Here is an 18,879-nt window from a genome sequence, read left to right on the forward strand (position 1 = left end):
CTCCAGTGTCATTGTGTAAGTAAACTCTCATATATGTCTTCTTCTTTAAGCATTAAGTGGTTGTCAGAAAACATGAGGCAACTGCTACATTGCCTCAAGATGCCCATATCCACCAAGCTGCCTACAGAGAAGTTAGGAAACTGCATGTCCACAGTGCCCAGTCCTTTGATTTGTGAGCTACAAGGGGGGTGTACTGGGGTTAGAAAATGCAATAATAAATTATTAAGTCTCAAACTCTGGTAGTAATACACAGTTCTGCCACAACTGTGAATTAAGCTACAAGACTATGGCCCAGCAGGGTTTAAAATACAAAGAGAAAATACACAGTTCTGCCACAACTGTGAATTTAACTGTGATGACCCACCACTGGGCCAATAATTAAGGAGCCTCAATCCTCACCAGTGGGGGACATATACTGGGAGGGTAACAACGTACACACACAGTATTTCCAGATGCAGCTCTCTGCATTAAGCGCAATTTCCCTTAAGAGCACACAGAGACAACAGTCAGTCCAGGGCTTGTTTCTCCTTCTTTCTCAAATCCCCAATAAGACTTCCCACTGGCACAGCTACAGAGTGCAGATCTCGGCTGAGTGACCAAGCCAAGGCCTTCAGCACCCTTTCTGTCTAACCAGTGCTTCATGTCCCTGCCCAAGTAGCTGACACACGCACTCTTTAAGTTTTGATTTATACATGCACACACACACACCTGGGAAAGGCTGGCACAGGTTTACTAGCAATGCCCCCTTCTGCCCAGACTATTAGGTAGTTACCACTGCCACCAGTAAACTCCTTATCAGCTACTTTAAGGCCCTTAACAAAGGGTGCCCAATCTTATTGTGTAATATTAATATCAATACAAATGGTAGTTTGCCCAAGAGCAAGGCTATTATGAGTGGCCCACATAGTGTCATCAAATAAATATGCAAGTACTCTCAAAAGTTAAATATCTCTATACAGATCAGCCACAATGAAAGGTTTAAATATAGTTAATAATAAATAATAAAAAAACAAGAAAATACTCAGTGTATATTCACAGTGACATCAGAGTTCAAAACCACAGGAAATATTTAAAACAACATTGCAGGACAGTCTCAAATAAATAAAGAAAAATATCTAAACTCAGCTTCACTGTATTCCTGACTGTATCTAAGAGAGTTACTATACCCTAAGAACTTACTATTGTAGAGCAAGGCAGATGTGGTGAATGGATCTTCTAGTTTTTGTCAGGTCCAAGGCAGAATATAGAATGCTCTGTATCTCTAAGAGAGTTCTTACATTAATATCTCACATATTACTGCTGGATAGCTTGCAGAATTACATAATTTCTTGTCATCTGACTGTATCCCCAGGTGAACCCCCCACAGCTGGAAGCTAGCAGTATTTACCATCTACCTGTGAAAATACATACACCTCAGATATCTGGCAGATGCTGGAAGTCATAAAAGAATTACATTCCTTCATGTTTTCAAAACTAGTAATTAGTTCACTTTGAAGACAATACAGAAAGCTTCTCAGCATAGGCTCTGTGTCTCTAGTTGCATCAAAACTGAAAGATACCATCTTTTATCGCCTAGCCATAAAGTAATTTAATTTCAGCTATTTTTCTGAACCTCCTGTATTCCAGTTTCCACTGTTAAAATATATATAGTTAAACAGTTACAATAGTACATGTACATTTCTGTTCTATTCCAGTAGGGTACACTGTGGTTACATTTTAAGCACAAGCACTTTATAAAATACCTTTTTAACACACATATCTGTATAAACCAGTTTACTATACACATGACATACAGTTCTAATACATTTGTAACACGAGCATCTTATATAAATCATGTTGATATTCACAAATGACATACAATTATTTACAAAATTCCAGCTAGCTGTGTTGGCAGTATCTCCTTTCATGACATAAACTACAAGACTATGGCCCAGCAGGGTTTAAAATAGAAACAGACAGCTTTTACAAGTAATTCTACTTGTGGAAATAGAAATGCAGAATCATGCAGAAAAACAATATTCCCACAACTACTAATTAACATACATACAAGACTAAGGTCCCAGAAGAAACTAAAAAATGCAAACAGATGGAACAGAGCAGAAAATTGCAAAGTAGTACTATCATGCAGGTCACTATAAGTACAACTCAGATATTTAAGCAGAATTGAAATAATTAAAATAATTTAATTATCTTTGATTTTTGAAAAGCTAGCTACTCATTGTTCTACACCTCTCCAAGTCCTGGATAAAAGACACTGGCTGGGGTAGCCCTAAGTTGGAAACAGAGAAGCATCCAAGACAATTTTGTAGCACCTTCAGAAACTTTAGCTTTCTGTTTAGTGGGGGTATGGAGTAGGCACAAAATGCAACTTTAAGCATATGAAAGATAAGTAGAATATAAAAACACTGAAGCACAAACTGAAACATAAACAATTACATCACTATTGAACTTCTACTAAAGTTTAAGGCACCAGACTGTACAGAAATATACCAGTAATGTTGTTTATGTGAAAAAAATGCTATAATAAATTACTAAGGCTCAAACACGGGCAGTAGTACACAGTTCTGCCACAACTGTGAACTGACATTGCATACGAATCCAAACAATCCATCTTTACACTTTACCTGCTGTATCTTAAATCTCTCAAAAACTTTGCTCAAATATGTATCATCTAGTTGAAACAATATAGGATATCACTAAATAGTCCCCTTTTTCACACCACCAGCACAAATAAACAGCAACTGTTAAGACTCACAACCACAGCCTCCCAGTACACACTTGTAGCATATACACCGTTTCTACTTTTAAAAGATTTTTACAAAACAAATCAGAAAAGCCCTCCTAAATCTAGTTGATAAATGTGGATTATTGGACTCAAAACTTCAATGTCTAAACAAATATGGCCTGCTATGTGATAATTAACACAGCTTTCATAACTCATTTAGCACCATGACTGCCATACTCATGACAACAAATAACATCTTCAACAACATGAATGAGTTCCAATTAACAGGTGGATTATTCATTGACATGCCCAGTGTCTTTGATATTGTTAGTCACAACCTATTGCTTCATAAACTAGGTTTGGCCACTCCGCTGTGAGGTGGTTCATGCCCTGTCTACAAAACAGATCCTTTCAGGTGAGCACAGGCAGCCAATTGTCTAAGGTATCATAGACTCTGATTTCTCCAGGAATCATCTTGGGTCTCTGTTTTTCTCACTATTCATAAATGACCTTATGTCTGACCTACCAAACCTTAGCATAATTATGTATGTTGATGATATTCTCCTCCTTGAAACTAACCTACTACAATATAAACTACAAAATAGTTTCACAGCCTTTACTAGTTGGGCACAAAAAAAGAAAAAAAAGATTTCTCATCGACACACTGAAATCAAGCATTATGATATCTGGGACTTCACAAAGACTACCCAAAAACTAATATAATCATTACAGACCCAAACAGCTGCACCTTCCAGTTGTCTTGCAATACCACTTGTTTTTCTCTTCTCAAGTTAATAAACTGTATTGCAGGTTGATATTTTTTCAAAAAGTATGTCACATTTTAGCATTAATATATCTTAAACGAATTTTATTATTAATGAAAGTGGGCAGAAATGACTGCTTTTATTGAGATTCTTAAAAATGTAGTTAAAGCATAATCGCAAACCACATCATTATTAGAGTCACAAGAATAAAAACTATCTTCATCACTCAGTCAACAGCATTGGTTCTCACTGGTAGATGATTATAAATACTAGAAAAAAGAAATTAAATGCAGTTTGTCTACAGTAACACAGCATGCTGGGACAGCCCAGCACATGGTATCAGTAGGCATAGTCAGATTCATAGGCAAGTACTAAAGTAGCTGTCCTTGTAGACCATTTTAAGGCTAGCCAATTCCCCTTTGTTTGTGCTCAAAATAACCTATCCCATTTGGTTACAGATTGGCCTTACCCATCCCACAGTCGATAATTATATATTATCTCTAATGAGAATAAGTGGGATTATACCATAGATAATTTGAAAGGACCCATGCATGCAATAAAGCACTTAGGAGTTCCATCTGTACATTAGTAGTACAGGAGGCAGTCCTGGGGTAAATTTTCTGTTTCCCATCCATAGATCTAAGTTGCACTTGACAATGTACATGTATTGTTTTATGTGGGTGGGAAACCTGTTCTATGGCAATGGTACTCTCTGTAAAATATACCGGTCCCTCCAAATTGTTCTGTTGATATTGCAGAAGAGGTTTAGATCTCGAGACTGAGTATTTCTAATGCCATTTACTTGCTAATGTGCAGTAAATCCAACAGTAATGAGCAAGAGGATGCCTTGTATGCCAGAAACAGGTCACCTCTTAGTAGTCTGTATAATACCGAATATAGTGATGGGGCTTTGAGTTGGTCTATGTAGGACATGTTGTTTAGGCCTTGTATCCTTTAGTAAGGTATCTATGTGGGCATTCCAGCTTCTGTATGTGTCTGGACAGATGCATGCCAAAGGTGTCATTATATTCAATGACTGGCCTAATGAGCACTGAGTAAAGGGGGATAACAACATCCCAAGTTCTAAACAAAATCCCTTTGTTTATAAGCTGTGCAGTATAGAAGGACTTTCTTACAACAATAGACAGACGTTGCACAAAAGTTAGGTAACTGTCCAAATATATTCCCAAATACTGAACTGGGTCAACTCTTAGGGGCATATTGTCACTGTGGTAGTTCCCTGGGGTAGATGACTTCCCAAAGGATACAATAATGCATTTTTTGGTACTTAGTTTCAGACCATAACTTTGACACCAGTTATTTATTTGAGACAAACCTTCCTGCAGGATGGCTAAGTCATTTGGGAATTCAATCATTGCTCCAAACTTGCAGTCATCTGCAGACTTGGTAAGCCAGAGCTCATTGGTACCAGCTTTTACTTCAGAACAGTAGATGCCAAATAGGAGAGGTCTCAGCACAGAACCCTTGGGGATGTTACTGGTGCCTGGTCTCTTTGTGGAGGTAACTTCCCCTATTTTGATTATCTGCATCCTATCTGTGAACCAGTTGATAATCTAGTGGGTGACACAGAGGTTTATTCCCAGTTTATTTAGCTTTTCCACTATGACTGAGTGGGGAATTGTGTCAAAAGCTTTGCCCAGGTCGAGGTATGTGGTGTGTTCTGTTTTGTCTTCATCCATTGCTTTGGTGACCTTTCCAAAAAAATCCTCCAGGTTGAGAAAGCATGACCTACCTTTGATGAATCTAAACTAAGACAGTGTTTGGAGGTTCCCTATGTTCTGATTGATTAATTCCACAAGTCTTTCCATGGTTTTGCATATGAGGCTGGTCACTTTTGGGTCTGTGCAAGGTCCTTCCTTATGTAGGGGAATGACTGAGCTGTTCTCCATTTGCATAGGTTCATTAGCAGGCACTGGCCAGAGAGCATGTTTAGGACTTAGGCACATAATAAAAAATTTTAGGTTATAGCAAGTTGTTTGGGGTATCCGGCCCTTTTAGGACATTACCTGGTAGCTGAGGTAATTAGAAGCAGAGGATGGCAGGTGCTTTTGGAAAGCAAGGCTACAGACAAAATGTTCAAAGTCAAAAAGTTGGGATGTCAAGAGGACTTGAGAAGTCAGCTCTGGAGGAGGAGTTAACAGACAGATGTACAACAGCTGTAGGGGAGTCTGCTTCAAAAGTGGCAGAAACTGCCAGAGGAAGTTTTGGAGGTTGAAATCAACACTTCCCTGTCACAGTGTCAAAACAGAGAGGAGCATTTAGCATGTGTGATGAGGCATTAACCCAAAGAAATGGTCTTATGTTTAAGTTATTGTACTTGCCATAACTTGGTATCTGTGTTGTCCATTCTCATTCTGATTCACGCATGGGTTACGGATCTGACCCACGGATCCAACTCGGCCGCCTTCTACAGACTTCAGATTTCAGGTTCAAGCTCCTCCCTTTACCCACAATCCCGTATACTAAGCACATCTTCCTCAGATCATGTTTGCTGCCCATTAGAAATAAGGAAGGAAGAAAAAAGAGGAGAAAACCAGAGGCTCAATCAGGAACAAAGGTTCCTATAAATGCTTCACAGATCCTCCATAAACAAAATATTTCCATGTCGGGGGACAGATGGGTTGGAAGTTGGATCAGAACAAGAATGGACAACACAGATGCCAAGTTATGGTAAGTATATAACTTAAAAATCTGATGCTGTCCTTTTCATTCTGATTCATGTATGGGTCAGAGTCTCCAGCTACTTTATCGCTTGGGTGGCCTCAAGGAAAGATATGCTGGAGCACTGTCGAGCCAAAAGAAGCCCTACTTTTGGAGACAATGTCCAATTTGTAATGAGTCACAAATGTATAGGATTTGTACCAAGTGGCTGCTGCACATATGTCATCAACTTGATTGTGGCAAAGCTAAATCCCTTTTGAATATGGAAGCAAGAAAGGAGAGGATAGAAGGAAAAGAAGCTGAAAAAGGATCAATGTTCAGCTTCTATTCCTACCATTCTCTGCTTTCTTGCTTCCCTATTCAAAGAGAAATCTTTTGAGAAGCTAAAGCAGTGCTGTTGACTGGAGAAGAAAGCCTGGATACTTTCACAATCATTGGAATTGGAGAAACCATGTAGTTAGCTTGAGATTAACATCCCGCCCCCATTAGGGAAAACACTGTAAAAAATTTCTCCAAAGCCAACTTCACACTTCTTAAGACAGAAGTGGCAAACTTCACGACACCCATGCATATGGACAACAGAGGTACGACTGCTGAATCCTACACAAATGCACTGTATAAGCACTTACACGAGTGCATGGATCATGCTATCCTTAACAAAACCCAGATGCTATCCTCCAAAAAAAGGAAGCCAATCTGGTGGTCCCCTGACATAAACAAACTCTACAACAGAAGAAAGAAACTGTTGCAAAAAAGAGTAAAATCCCATGATTGGAGGAACTCCCTGGTCAGCCTCAGTAAGAAGCTGAGATCCCTCATAAAATCCCCCAAAGTTAGTTAGGAAAACAAAATTGCCACTGATTCTAAAGATAACCACAAAGCATTCTATAGCTATGTCAAGAATCTCAATGGCAACACTCAGATCTGCTCTGAATAACAGCACAATGGCACTAAATATACAAAACCAACTGATATTTGCCAACATCCTGGCAGATAGGTTCAGTGCTAACTTTACCCCTCTCTCACCCCCTAAAGGGCCCATCTCTATACCGGAAGAATGCAAAGTTCCTGTAATCACGGCTGCACAGGTAAAAAACACACTCTCCAAAGTCACGAACTAAGCATCCATGAGACCTGACAACATCCCAGGCTGTGTTCTACATGAACTACAGAGTGAACTGGCACCCCATCTAAGCACCATGTTCAATCATAGCCTCACCTCAGGCTTTGTGCCCACTGAATGGCGCACAGCAAGGGTTATCCCACTCCACAAAGGGGGACCACCACAGACCCTGGGAACTACCACCCCATTAGCCTAAATAGCCTGGTCTGCAAGGCCATGGAATGTAACATCATGGAACTTATAAACAAAGACACTGGTAATCTCCAAACTCTGGACCCCACCCACTTCGGGTTTGTAAAAGGCAGATCATGTCTCCTAAACCTGATAGACTTCTTTGAAGAAGTCACCAAAGCCATAGAAGGGGGTAAGGGTTCACACATCCTATCTAGATCTCGCCAAGGCTTTTGACACCATTCCCCCACTCTGGAATTATAGGTAAACTCACCAAACTAGGTATAAATCCCTATGTCACAAGATGGGTTGCCAGCTGGCTCACTAACAGAACCCACACTGTGAAAATAGCAGACTCCAAATCTGACTTCAGACCAATGACAAGTGGAGTACCACAGAGTTCAGTCCTGGGTCCTCTCCTGTTTGGTATCTACTTTTCTGAAGTACAGGCTAACACAGAAGGTCTTTGGCTAATGAAGTTTGCAGATGACTGCAAACTAGGAGCCATAATCGAAACTCCTAACGATGTGGACATCCTACAAAAGGGCCTCACTGAGACAGATGCCTGGTGTCAAAGCCTCAAGCTCAATGCCATAAAGTGCACTGTCATCCCCTTTGGTAAAAACTCTGTACCATTGAGCTACCACATAGGTGGTAGTCTACGTAACACTGAAAGTGTGATAACAGACCTTGGGACACAGGTGGACTGTAGTCTCTCCTTTGATAATCACATCACCACAGTAGTCAGGAAATCCTTCTACATGGCACACCTCATCACAAAAGGTTTCTCATCCAGGAAAAATGAGGTCATTGTTCCCCTCTACTCATCACTCATTAGACCCATTATAGAGTACAACGCCCCTTTTGCTATGTACCTCACAAGACATCTACAACAGCTGGAAAGGCCACAGAAATAACTCACAAAGAGGATTACTGGCTTCAAATAGATGCCCAACGCAGACTGTCTCAAAAAACTCCAGCTTTACTCTGTCACATATTGCTTACTCAGAGGCGATCAATGCCTAACATACAAAGCTATGTCAAACCCAGAGCTGTTGGACATGCTCCACTTAAAGAAATCCCAATCCCTCTGAGCTACATGCTCTAGGGACCTAAACCTTGTCACCACAATAAACAGAACATGCTGGAGGGATAGATTCCTGTCCCAGAGACTTCCTATACTCTGGAAGAAACTACCTATCTATATCAAACAAAGCTCCTCATTAGCACTCTTCAAGAAAAATCTTGATGACTGGATGGGAAATAGGAAATTCACCCCGGGGATCACCTCTGCGGCTCTGCTCAACAGGGGCATAGGAAAATAATTTTCTTGGGTGGTGAAAGCGAGGGTACCTTTTTAGTTAGCCTTATATAGGCCCCAGGGACAATAGCCTAATACCTACCTATGAACCTATGAGAGTGGACAGATCTTGATGGAGTCCCAGGGACAGGTGGGTTAGGAGATCCTGGCTGGGGTCCAGTATCCATGGGGGATACTTCAGATGAGACCAGAGGAAGGGGAACCAAATCTAATGAGGCCAATAAGAAGCAATTGGGAATTATAGTGCTCTTCAACCAATGGGCTTTCTTTAGAAATTTTGAGATCAACGGTAGGGGAGGATAAGTATAGAGGAGACAGGAGGGCCAATCGTGGACTGCAGCATCCCTCGAGGACTCCACGGGTGGAGGGATCAGAGCAAAGTATGTGCAGCAGTTGTAATTCTGAGGAGAAGCAAAGAGATCACAGCAAGGTTGACCCCAATGTTTGAAAATCTGATTTACTACCGCTTGATTGAGGGTCCACTCATTGGGTGTCACAATGGACCTGCTGAGTCTTCTTTGGCACGAAAAAGAAGCAGGAGTAAATTCTGGATCCTCTCTGTTTTAGTTGGGACCTCTTGGATGACTCTTTTTTGCAGTAACTTTTGAATTTCTAATACTGGGCGTAACATCAGGGAGTTTCTTTTATGTTCTTGGGGGCATAAGGAAAAAAGGAATGTAATAGCCTCTGGATATTATGGTTTGCACCCAAACATTTTTTTGTAATTGGGCCCAGGCATTTGGGTGCAGGGAAAAATTACCCCTGACTGTCTCCAGTGCAGAGCAGTCAGCCAATGCTTCAGGAGCACTGACAGGGCTTGTCAGAAAAGGTTCCCTGAAGCCCTGATTTCACAGGCCCCCTCTGCCCCTGGGGCAGCATCTCCCAATGAAGCTCCCTTCTCTGCCTCTGGAGGGGAGTTCTCCGCATTGGTCAGGGAATGATCCTTGAGATTTATGGAAACAAATTTTCTTGGGTCCTTTCTCGTTTCTGCCGTAGGTCCACCGAGGGCTGGAAAACTTGATCCCTACAGCAGACAAGGTCTTGCCCTCTTTCTTGCTGCACATTAGGGTGTCTTTAACTCATGGTCCAAATAAGGAGGAACCATCAAAGGGAGTATTGACAAAAGATGCCTTAAAGGGCTCTGCAAAGTCACAAAGCTGCATCTAGGCATGTCTGCACATAGCTTTGCCAGTGCCCGTGAGGTACCCTCAGCTGAATGAGAAGTGAACCTCATGGATGAATTAGCAAGGGAAGAAAGATGGCTAGCATTTGAGAGATCTTTCCAAAATCCTCTGTCGGCATGGTCTCTGCCAGGGATTCTGAGAGCTCCTTGATGAGATCTATCTGCAAGAAAGTAAAATGTTCCAGGTAGTTAAAGCACTATCAGCTTGAAGGTGGCTGAAGTGTAAGTGTGCTTACCAAACCTGGCTTCATTGTTTGACAGATGGACAATAGAGCTTTGCTCAGCTAACTCTTTCTTAGTGGTGGCTACCACCAACATAGGTCAACTGGAATACCAGTGGAGCACAAAGAACAATCCATAGGTGGAGAAAGAATTTTGTCAGATTGTTTTGGCGCAGGCTCTATAGTGTCCAGATCCTTCCATGCCCATAGTGCCACCAAATTTATGAGGGGGTCTGTCAGGGGGTCACCCAGGATGTAGATGGGCCCATCCAAAAGGCCTCCAGAAATATAGACTCCTCAGAGTTAGGATCTTGGGGTGACCAGCCACCTCTTTGTTTCAGAATGACTAAAGGAGATGTCCTCCAGTGGTGATTTGGGGGATCTCTCCCCTTCATCGAAGTCCATATATTTGGTGAGAAATTCTGTGGGAGAGTCTAAGTGCCTCCTTTTGCACATCCTCTTCTGCTGTACCTCCTTTGTGGGATGTTCAGGGGAGGTACTGGAAGAGGTAGGGGCCACGGGATGCTCTTCATAATGGGCAAACCCTGGACAGGAATGGTAGGCCCAGTTCCCAGACCTGATGAGGAGTGATGAGGTGGAGCAGTAACCAAAGAGACTGGGTCTCTGTCTGCAAAGAAAGCCTTTTCAATAACCTGGAAAGCCAAGGGACAGGGAGAAACCCTTCCAACTTCATCAGGGCAGAAACCCTTGAAGAAGACATGACAAGGGCCTCAGATCAATCACTCCCAGGTTGAATCAGACCCATGCTGTCGAGAGCCGAAGCACTGAGGGGAGAGATGCCTCCAAAAAAACTGGAGCTGAGCCTCTATCTCTGATCTGACCATGACATCCCAGATACGAGACCCGCTCTGATCCAAAGATCTCAGAGCAGAGGCAATCAAGGCAACTGTCAGAGAACAGGAAGTGAAAGTCTTCGACTCTGATAATGAATTTCTCAGCAGGCTAAGGTCCTGGGGCTCCAAAACTGAAAGTCAAATTGGAGAAGGAGAGTCTAAGATGAAGGGGCACTTACAGATTCAGGAGGGGACAGAGCCGGGAAAAATCCGCATCTGGATTTGAGCCCTGACAATCTTCCTAATCATCCTGTCCACATCATATTCCATAAGGCTTCTGGAGAATCTGGACAAAACCACAGAAGAAGGATGGGACTGGCACGGGATGGATGATAATGGTGAATGGTTCCCAGTTCTCGGAACCAAAGTTCTGAGTTCCGAAGTCAAGGTAGAGGGTAATGCAGAGCATGATGTCTGGTCTGACTTCCTCTGATCTGTGGGATGAGCAGGATCTGAAGGGGTCAAGATAATCACAGATCTGAACAAAGCTGGATCCAAAAAAGCAGATAACATTTTTGGCATAGGCCCAGACAGATCCAATAGGCTTTTTAGATCTGCTGGAGCCAAGCCTTTGTCTTGGAGCAGAGGAATCTGAAGACTTTAGAATTTTTGATGGAGGTTCTGAAGACAACCTGGAATGCATATGTGGGTGCTTCTTCGGGTCCGTAACAGAACCTGACCAAGTACGCTTTGGGGGTGGGTGAGCCCCTGGTGAAGAAACAGAAGAGGGAGACAAAATACCTTTAAAAATCAGTTTGCTTCACCTATCAGCATTCACCCTGGGGTTAAACCCCTCACAAACAGCACACTATGACTGTAAGTGTGCCGCTCCTAGACAATAAACCCATTTATCATGTGAAGCAGAGTGTGGAATTTTATTTCCGCACTCTGTACATCTCTTAAAACCTGCTGGTTTATCCATAACTACACTTCTATTTAAACAACAAGAAAGTACAGTTTTGTACCTACCATAAATGTAGATGTCCGATAGGAATGCATCTGCAGTCCTTACAAATGGGTTGTCCTGTCGTCAGGCAGCCCTTCGGTCGGCCGGATTCCAAAGTCTGGGTCCGGCTTCGGCTGGTGTCGCACTTCACCCGACGTCATAGCTGCAGTTCTTCGGGTATAAAGGCATCAGCCGACGCCATTTTCCTCAGTGTTTCTTGCCCCAGATGCCAGGTGCCCTCTTGGATGGCTAAATTTGGATAAATGCCAATGTTTCCAAATAGTAGAGAGCAAACACACAAAATAAGCATGTATGTACATATATACAAACAAATACACCATAATAGATCCCCCCAAGCTAGCTGAAAGATGGCAAATACCCTAGGAGTACCACAGAGGGGTGGGTAATCCTGACTGCAGATGCATTCCTATCGGACATCTACATTTATGGTAGGTACAAAACTGTACTATGTCCTTCAAGGATGCATCTGCAGTCCTTACAAATGGGTAGAATACCATAGCCAAACTAGGGGGAGGAGGAATGAAGAGAGATTATGGTGCAGTTAGGATCCCTTGTAAAACAGCAGAGGCAAAACCTGCACGGGATCTAGAATAGAAAGGTAAATTATAATGCTTGGCAAATGTATGCACGGAGGTCCAAGTAGCAGCCTCTATAATGTCCTTGGTAGCCACTCCTCGTAAGAAAGCTGTAGTAGTGGCTGTAGCCCTTGTGGAGTGAGGCCTGATGTTCTCTGGAGTTTTCTTTCCGTGGAAGGAGTAACAAAATCTAATGCAATTTCCTATCCATTTGGAGATTGTCTGCTTTGAAATTGCTTTTCCTTCCCTTCCTGTCGCATATGCTACCAGAAGCTGGTCAGTTTTTCTATTGCACTTGGTCCTGTCCAGGTAGTGGCGTAATTGTCTATGCACATCCAAGGTATGCAACAGTCTTTCTCCCCTGTTCTGTGGGTTGGGGAAGAATGTAGGTAGGTGGATAGCCTGGTTTAAAGACACTCTGGATACCACCTTAGGCATAAATGTAGGATTTGTTCTCATGGACACTCTGTCTTGATGGAAGATCAGGAAGGGTTGCACTGCCATTAATGCCTGTAGTTCAGAAACCCTTCTTGCTGAGGTGATTGCCAGCAGGAAAGCAGTCTTCCAGGATAAGTATTGCAATTCTGCTGTTGCTGCTGGTTCGAAAGGAGGAAGCGTCAATTTTTCTAGCACAAAGTTCAAGTCCCATGCTGGCAGTGGTGGTTTTCTAGGAGGTTTTACATTTTTAATTCTCCTCAGAAACTGCCTGAGCAGAGGATGTGAGAAGACAGGGGGATCCATGCTGTATTCTGCCGAAATAGCTGATGCGTGTATCTTGATAGAGGAGTAGGACAGGCCTGAATGGGAGAGCTCTGCCAAGTACTCCAGGATGTTGGCTATGTTTACCAATGACACATCTTTTCCGTTTGTATTACTCCAAATGAGGTATCTTTTCCATTTTGCTGCATAATTCTTTCTCAAGGATAATGTCTTTAACCCTTTGAGATAAATTTGGGTTAGTTGCTCTTATGTAATGTTCCAGGCAGTCAGCTGCAGAGTTTTCAGGTTTGGATGCAGGATGTTGTAGCTGTTCTGTGTTAACAGCAATGGGATCAGGGGTAGTGCCCACATTTGTTCCCGAGATATGCTCCTCAGTAATGGGTACCAATGTTGTCTTGGCCAGTCTGGAGCTATCAGAATGATCCTTGGACGTTCCTTTTTGATCTTCAAAAGCACCTTGTGCATCAAAGGAAGTGGTGGGAAGGCATATGCTGTCAGGTTTTCCCAACTGAAAGATAGGGAGTCCACCTTCCAAGCAAGTGGGTGGTACGTCCTTGTGCAGAATTTCTTGAGCTGGTGATTGAGTGGGGATGCAAATAAGTCTATTTGTGGTAGTCCCCATTTTCTTGTGATGGCTTTGAAGATGTCCGGATGTAGCATCCATTCGTGAGCATCCGTGGTAGTTCTGCTTAATATGTCTGCTAGAATGTTTTCTTTTCCCGGTACAAAAATTGCTTGCAACTGAATGTTGTAGCTCAGAGCCACATTCCATAGGTCCAGTGCCATCCGCCATAGAGGGTATGAATGTGTGCCTCCCTGTTTGTTGATGTACCACATAACTGTGGTGTTGTCTGTCCTTATCATCAACTGCCCTTCTTGGAGGAACGGTCTGAATGTCTGGAGTGCCAATTTTACTGCCAGCATTTCCTTTAGATTTATGTGCAGGTGATCCTGAGTCCATAGGCCTTGTATGCACTTGTCCAGCATGTGGGCGCCCCAATCGAGGTCTGAGGCGTCTGTTGTGATGGTCTGGCTTGGTTGAATGTTGTAGAAGGGCAAACCTGTGTTTGACTGACAGGCCTGAGCCCACCAAAGGAACTCTTGCTTCAGGCATGGTATTAGTGGAATTTTGGTTTCTAGGCTGTGTTTGTGTTGAGACCATAAATTCTTCAGGTACCACTGTAGCTTTCATGTAGTCTGGCATGAGGGACCAGAATTATGCAGGATGCCATGAAGCCCAGGGCTTGCAATACTTTTCTTGCTGTTAGATGGTTCTGCTTTGTTAATGCCAAGAAGTAGAGAGGGAGTTGTTCTTGCTTTTCTACAGTTAGGAATGCCATCTGCTTTGATGTGTCCAGCTCTGCACCTAAAAAGGTCATTCTTTGGGATGGTATCAGCCTTGACTTTTTTATATTGACTGTATATCCCAGGGCTTGTAGCAAGTAAATGACTCTTTGTAAATCTTCTGTTAGCTTGTTTTTGTTGTCCGCTTGTATCAGGCAGTCGTCCAGGTATGGATAAATTTGGATTCCTGAATTCTGCAATGAGCATTACTGATGCCAGGCATTTCGTGAACACTCTGGGCAGTAAATAAGCCAAAGGGCAATGCTGAGAATTGATAATGCTCTGATCCTGCAAGAAATCTGAGGTATCTTCTGCAATTTGGTCGTATGGGGACATGCAGGTATGCCTCCTTGAGATCTAGAGTTACCAGCCAAGACTCCTTGCCCAGCATGGGAAGAAGCTGCTGTAGGGTCAGCATTTTGAATTTTGGAACAATGAGGAATGTGTTTAAAGTGGACAGGTCGAGAATAGGCCTCCATTTTTTCTCTTTTCTTGGTACCAGGAAGAGTCTGGAGTAAAATCCCTTTCCTTGTTCCATAGATGGTACCTTTTCCACAGCTCTCATGCTTACTAATAGAGCTATTTGTTTTAGAGCTTCTGTCCTTTGATTTGGTGGTAGATTTGGCATTCCTCTTTTTCCTGGTAGAGTATGGAAATGAAACCTGTAACCCTGGTCTATTGTTTTCAAAATCCACTTGTCCCTTGTGATGCAGTTGCAGTTTTTTGAAAAAAGGGCTAGCTTTCCGCCTAAGGGTGCTGCTATCTGTTCCCTGGTAGGTGGTGCCAGAGCCAAGTCACTGTGATTGTCCTGTTGCAGGGGTAGTTGCTGCGTCTGTGCCTCGCTGGTTGTTGCCCTGCCACTGGCGTCCCCTGTAGGCACCCCTGGATTGATTTCTGCCTCTTGAACGCCTATTCCTCCCTCTCTGAGCTTTAGAGGAGTCTGGAAAGGACCAATTCTTGGAGGGCCAGTTCCTGCTAAACCTTGGAGGTTGGACCTGCAAGAAATCTTTTACTGTTTGTACAGATTTTGCCTTCTCTTCCATTTTCTTCAGTACCTGCTGAGCAGGAGAACCAAATAGATTGACCTTATCCATGGGAGCGTTTAATAGTTTTGATTTGACATGGTCCGGCAAGGCCTGTTCTTTCAACCATGCATGCCTTCTGATAACTGTGCCAGTCATGGCTGATCTAAAGGAAGCCTCCAGTGCATCATAGCCGCATTTTAAAGAATGGTTACTAACCTGCTGAATGTTATGTACCATTTCCAGAACATATTTCTTATCTAAAGTAGATGCTACTGCCTTAGGCCCCTGGGAGATAGTCTCGGAATCTGCAAAAGGAGCCTTGTATAAATGGTGATGAGTGTCCGGGACCCTGTAGAACCTATCGGGCTTAGCAGGGGCTGGAGGTAAAGAATCAGGAGCAGTACAAGCATCATTAAATGCATCATCTACAACAGAAAGAACTGGAGGTATAGCTAAAGGCCTATGTTGTGGTAAATGCAAAAAGGTCCTAAGCCTTTTCTGAGTCTGAGAAATCTTGGCCCTGCCACTGAAATTGTTCCCTCATGGCATGTAAGGTTTCAAAGGAAAATTCCTCAGGTGGAGAGGCAGAAGGAATCAGCATCAGAGTCTTCATAAGGAGAAAAAGGAGCCTCTGGAGGATCTGTATTGTCTGAATCATCAGAGGAATCATCAGTGGACAGTGGCTCAGGGGCTCTGCTCTAGGTCTCTTTATTAAGGAAATGAGATCCTCTGCCAGAGAAAGCATTTGGGAACTGGAGCTGGGCCTGTGAGAGGGGGGTTTAACAGGCACAGACTTAGTAGTTTTGGCTGCTTTAGCCCTGGCAAAGGCCTTAATGGACATGGCTGCAGGGGTTGTAACATCCAAGGGAATAGTGTCCGATAATTCCTGAGTCGGTCCTTTTTTTTGGCAATTTGTGTAGTCGGAGGATCCGACGGCATAATATACGCAAAATCAGAGCCGAAAAACTGCTCAACAAACAATCGGACGCCTAAGACGCCCGTCGGTTAAAAGAAGCACAGGCTAGACAAGCTACTACGCCGTGGTCTGGGCCTAAACAAGGTAAGCAGTAAGAGTGGAAATCTTTATGACGTATTTGTTTTCCACAAGTTAAACAGTTATTCACTTTTTCTGACATCGGCTGAGGCAAGAAAGAGTCCCAACGGGTACTTAGCTTTTAGAAGTCTTCAAGTAGTATTCGGTAGTAGTAATCTCTGGATCTGACCGACCGGCACTTAACAGCTTCTGCGCAAGAAAGACTGAGGAAAATGGCGTCGGCTGATGCCTTTATACCCGAAGAACTGCAGCTATGACGTCGGGTGAAGTGCGACACCAGCCGAAGCCGGACCTAGACTTTGGAATCCAGCCGACCGAAGGGCTGCCTGACGACAGGACAACCCATTTGTAAGGACTGCAGATGCATCCTTGAAGGACATCAACTGCCAACACTACTAAATCTATGATCGGTATAATCACAAAAACTATTGCAACACTATAAGAACTCTAACAACTACAATAATGTTAACTACTGAAACAATTTAGAGGAAGTTTAAACTCCATAAATTAAAAACGACTGCTGAGTCTGCTGGGCAACTAACACTTTATTCAAAGTACTAATAACCTCAAGTAAGCGCTTTCATCTCAAATAAATCCATCAAGAGACTTCTTCAGACTGAGGTTCACTTAACTATTAACCATTCTTAAATACCATTTGTAGTCACATCCAGTTGTTTGCTGTTTCGCTGCTGAGGAGAGGAAAAGTTCAAACTCCTAATAACTATAAACTATCCCAGACATGGTAGCCCTAATGCCAGTGATAAGCTTTGAGGGTGGAAGGAAGAAGAAGAAAAGGACACGCTTATCTGCAAAAACAGAAACAAACTGCAACTAGTAACTCTAGCACTGGAGAGCACATCCAACACGAATGGCAGCAAATGAGATCTGAGAAAGCTGTGCTTATTATAGGAGATTGTTGGTAAAAGGAGGAGCTCGAGCTTGGAAGGTGAAGTCTGTAGAAGGCAGCTGAGTCAGATCTAAGGCTCGGATCCATAACCCATATGTGAATCGGAAAGAGAAGGACAACATCAGATCATAGGCTTTTAATTGTGGTAGTCATTAGGTGACATGCATCTTTTGTTCTACTCAACCAGAGGTAAGAGACTTTTGTGTCATTAAGCAGTGTTTTGTGAATAAAATACTTTGCCTCACGTTTGCTATATAGTCTGTGCCTTACATTTTAGCATTGCTGGCTAGTCTGGTTAATTCCAGGGCACAAAACAGGCCACATGCAAGTCAGTGGTCTGGTAAAAGCCTCCTTCTTGAGTTGTGTCCTAGCTAAGTTTAACCTTGTTACCATACACTTGGAGGAGGTCTGATGACAGAAACATTTACGTATTTTCATTGTTTGAAAAATTTCTGTTGTCTGCCATAACAAAACCTGGTAAGAAGGACTGCTGTCCATTTTGTCCTGTGTGAGCAACCAAAACCCATCCACCAGTGACGGTCTGGAGGAAGCAAGAGAGAGATCTGTTTCTTGCAGCCATTTTTTGTTCGTGAAAGACCTACAAAGAAAGAGAACTGTTACCTGTTTTGCTTTGTTACAACCACTTGCTAGTGTGAGACCTGAAAAAGAAAGAACAGTTAACTATTTTGTTTTGTTACAGCTGCTCACTAGTCAACATGATTTGGAAGAAGGAAGACAGGAAGGAAAGAAAGAATGAATTGCTGTCTGTTTTAAGGTTATGCTTGTAATGACAACCACTTGCTAAGATGTGGATGAAAAGAAATTGGCCATTGAACTAACAAGGTCCACTGAAGAACCCTCATGTAGAATCTGGCCAATGGCACAAGACAAACAGCCACTGCCATCAGGCCAAGGAGTCAAATAACTAACTAAACTGGTGACTTCTGAGAACTTAGAACCTGACTGGCTTGAATCTGCAGGGAGATAACTCTGGAGGGGGGCAATTTGGTAGATGGTATCTGAATGGTATCCCAAGACGTTCAGGACTATTACTGATTCTGGATTTGACTTGTAATTTATGGTGATCCCCAATGATAGACATCACTGGAGCAAATAGTCTCTAGCCTAGATTAGTTATGCCATTGAGGTTCCTGTAAGCAGAGAGTCATCCAGGTAAGGGAAGACCTAGAATCCCTATAGCATGAGCCAGTCTGCACCACTGCCAAACTCTCGGTGAGCATAG

This window comes from Protopterus annectens, chromosome 2.part2, assembly GCF_019279795.1.
Source record: "Protopterus annectens isolate FY-2018-M chromosome 2.part2, PAN1.0, whole genome shotgun sequence".
Lineage (NCBI taxonomy): Eukaryota > Metazoa > Chordata > Ceratodontiformes > Protopteridae > Protopterus > Protopterus annectens.